The sequence below is a fragment of the Cebus imitator genome, unplaced genomic scaffold (genome assembly GCF_001604975.1).
Source record: "Cebus imitator isolate Cc_AM_T3 unplaced genomic scaffold, Cebus_imitator-1.0 Scaffold9, whole genome shotgun sequence".
Lineage (NCBI taxonomy): Eukaryota > Metazoa > Chordata > Mammalia > Primates > Cebidae > Cebus > Cebus imitator.
The window spans coordinates 3066250-3070379 of NW_016107324.1; the positions used below are offsets into that span (position 1 = coordinate 3066250).

A 4130-nucleotide genomic window follows, 5' to 3' on the forward strand; every position below is an offset into this window, starting at 1 on the left:
TGGTGTGAAACCCACTTGATCATGATGTGTTATCTTTTTGATATGCTGTTGGATTCAGTTAGCTAGTATTTTGTTGAGGATTTCTCTATCTATGTTCATCAAAGATATTGGTCTGCAGTTTTCTTTTTTTGTTATGTCCTTTACTGGTTTTGATATTAGGGTGATACTGGCTTCATAGAGTGATTTAGATAGAATTCTCTCTTTCACTATCTTTTTGAATAGTTTCAGTAAGATTGGTACCAATTCTTCTTGGAATGTCTGATAGAATTCAGCTGTGAATCCTTCTGTTCCTTGACTTTCTTTTGTTGGCAATTTTTTTTAAATACCTGAGGAAAGCACGAATGTAGTCCCCCACTACCACAAATTATGCAGTTGAGTTTCCCACATTTGGGGAAATTGCAGGGGTCAGCACATCCGGAGTGCAATGGATAAGCCTTGCCCTGGGAAAATCAGGTAAGTATGGCAATTTGCTTTTTACTACTGTTTCAACCTCACTACTTGTTATTGGTCTGTTCAGTTTCTATTTCTTCCTGATTTAATCTAGGAAGGTTGTACATTTCCAGGAACTTATCCATCTCCTCTAGATTTTCTAGTTTGTATGCATAAAGGTGTTAATAGTAGCCTTGAATGACCTTTTGTATTTCTGTGGTATTGGTTGTAATGTCTCAGGCTTCATTTCTAATTGAGCTTATTTGGATCTTCTTTCTTTGGTTAATCTCACTAATGATCTATCAACGTTTATCTTTTCAAAAAAACAGCTTTTGTTTCATTTATGTTTTGTATTTTTTGTTTGTTTGTTTCAATTTTATTTACTTCTGCTCCAATCTTTGGTATTTCTTTTCTTCTGCTAGGCTTGGGTATGGTTTGTTCTTGTTTCTCTAGTTTCTGAGGTGTGACCTTAGACTGTCTGTTTGTACTCTTTCAGACTTTTTGATGTAGGTATTTAAGGCTATGAACTTTCCTAGAGGTTTTGATAAGTTGTGGCACTATTATTTTTCAATTCAAATAATTTTTTAATTTCCATCTTGCCTTAAGTTGGCCAGTATTCTGGCTTCTCAGGTAATATGTAGGACCATAAAGCTCCTAAGACTTTATACTTTTGTGTTTGGCTACCAGGGCAGGTAGAGAAATACCATCAGGTCAAGGAAAGGTTAGGTGAGTCTGAGCTCAAACTGTACTTGAGAGGGGCTTGCCACAGCCACTGTGGGGTGTGGGGAGTGGTTCTCAGGCCAATGGGGTTATGTTCCACAGGGTATTATGGCTGCCTTTGGTGTGCTAGTTCATCAGGAAAGTGGGGATAGTGGGTAGCAAAAGGCCTCACTCAACTCCCAGGCAGTTGGCTAGGCCAGTCTCACTCCCACATTACCCCCGTCAGACCTTGCCCCATGCTGTAAATTTCTCTGCTGAGAAAGGAAGCACAGCTTTCAGGACTTGCCCCTCCCCATCTGCCCCAATGTCAGAGGCAGCTCCTTCACTTGCATCTGCAGCAGTTTCCATTAACTCCTTGAATTCTGCTCAAGAAAATTCATGTCCAGTCAAAATTATTACAAATTTCAATTGGAAGCTTCTCGAAACCTGTGACCCCTCCCTAATTCTGCTGGCTGCCTTCCCTGAGGGTCCCTGTGAGATATAGTCAGGGATGGCTTCCCTGGGCTCTGGCTGGAGACTGGGACCGCCTACAAGGCTCTTCCCACTGCTGCTTCTACTTTTATATTTCATGTTGCTCCCTAAATCATCTCTAGGTAAGGTTAAATCCTTTTCCCGTAATCTGGATTTTCAGATTCCCCATGGGGGATGTGTGTCCCAAGGCAGGTTTTCTCCTTCTCTTGCTTTGGAAACTTACAGCTTTTTGCCTGTCTCATGGAATTTGCAGTGGTGTGCCACGTCTTTCTAAGGATCTGTGATTTCTTCTGGTTTTCCTGGTACATTTTGGTGGTGGTTCTTGGAGCGAAAGTTCACAGTGTGAGTTGCCAAACACTGTTCTGTCCATTTAAGTGGTAGCTTCACATTAGCCCAGTCTCCTATCTGCCATCTTTCTCAGATTCTACTATCACTTTTTAGTACAGTTTGAAATCAGGTAATGTGACGCCTCCAGCTTTGTTCTTTCTGCTCATAATTGCACCAGGTATTCAGGGTTTTTTGTGTTTCCATTTGTATTTGAGAATTGTTTTTTATGCTTCTGTGAAAAACAACATTGGAAGTTTGATAGGGATTGCATTGAATCTGCAGATTGCTTTAGGTAGTATGGGCATTTTAAAAATATTCTAATCCATGAATATGGCATATATTTTCATTTATGTGTCTTCTTCAATTTTTTTCATCAGTGTTTTATAATTTTTAGTATACAGGTTTTTCACTTTCTTGATTAAATTTAGTCCCAAATATTTTATTTTTTGTAGCTATTGAAAAATTGTTCCGTTGATTTATTTTTTGGATAGTTTGTTGAAGAGCATGTTGCCAAAAAACAATGACAATTTTACTTCTTTCTTTCCTATTTGGATGTTTTTTCTTTCTTTCTCTTGCCTAATTGCCCTGTCAAGGACTTTCAATACTATGTTAAATAGAAGTGGTGAGAATGAGCATTCTTGTCTTGTTCCAGATCTTGAAGGAGAGACTTTTGATTTTTCACCATTGAGTATAATGTTAGCTGTAGGCTTCTCATATATCATCTTTATTGTGTTGAGGCACATTCCTTCTATACCTAATTTGGTGACATTTTTATTATGAAAAGATGTTGAGTTTTGTCAAATGCTTCTTCTGTGTGTAATGAGATGATCATACGGTTTTTGCTCTTCATTCTGTTAATGTGATGTATCAAATTAGCATATCGTGAACCATCCTTGCATGCCAGGGATAAATCCCACATAATCATGATGATGATCTTTTTAATGTGTTGTTGAATTTGGTTTGCTAGTATTTTGTTTAGAGCTATTGCCTCTGTTTATTAAGGATATTGGCCTGCTATATTTTTTTATTTTATTTTTTATTTTGGCAATGTGCTTGTCTGGCTTTGGTATCAGAGAAATTCTGGCCTCATAAAAATAGTTTTGAAATAGCTTTCCTCAGCTGCATGCAGTGGCTTATGCCTGTAATCTCAGCACTTTGGGAGACTGAGGCCGAAGGATCACTTGAGGCAAAGGAATGGAGACAAGCCTGGGAAACATAGCAAGACCCCAGTCTCTAAAAAAGCAAAACCTTAGCCAGTCATAGCAGCATGCACCTGAAGTCCCAACTACTTGGGAAGCTGACTGAGGCTGAGGTGGCAAGATTGCTTGAACCCAAAAGTTCCAGGCTGCAGTGAGCCATGATCTGCCACTGCACTCCAGCGTAGGCAATAATGAGACCTTGTCCAAAAAAATAAAGAATAAAATTTATCTTTTTTTTTTTTTTTTTTTGGAAGACTTTGAGAAGAGTTAGTATTAGTTTTCAAATGTTTGGTAGAATTTAGCATTGAAGGCATCAGGTCCTGGCCTTTTCTTTGTAGGAGACTTTTTGTTACTGATTCAATCTCCAAACTGATTATTGATCTGTTCACATTTTCTATTTCTATATGATTTTGTCTTTTTAGGTTGTACATGTCTAGTAATTTAGCCATTTCTTTTAAGTTACCTAACTTATTGGTATCTAATTGTTCATGGTAGTCTCCTGTGATATTTTATTTCTGTGATATCAGTTGTAACATCTCTTCTTTCATTTCTGATTTTATTTATTTGGGTATTCTCTCTTTTTTCTTAGTCTAGCTAAAGGTTTGTAAATTTTATCTTTTCAGAAAACCACCTCTGTTTCATTGATCTTTTGTATTGTTTTTAGTGTCTATTTTATTTACTTCTGCTCTTTATTATTTCATTCCTTCTGCTAACTCTATCTCCTGGGCTCAAGTGAATCTCCCACCTCAACCTCCAGAGTAGCTGGGACCACAGGTGTGTGCCATCATACTCAGCAAACTTTTTAAAAAAAATTTAGGCCGGGCGCGGTGGCTCAAGCCTGTAATCCCAGCACTGTGGGAGGCCGAGGCGGGTGGATCACGAGGTCAAGAGATTGAGACCATCCTGGTCAACAAGGTGAAACCTCGCCTCTACTAAAAATACAAAAATTAGCTGGGCATGGTGGCGCGTGCCTGTAATCCCAGC

General features: G+C 38.5%; 1 pseudogene; it reads right to left on the minus strand.

The window, feature by feature from the left end:
• Positions 1-326: 326 nt before the first annotated feature.
• Positions 327-461, minus strand: LOC119473912 (annotated as a pseudogene).
• Positions 462-4130: the final 3669 nt, after the last annotated feature.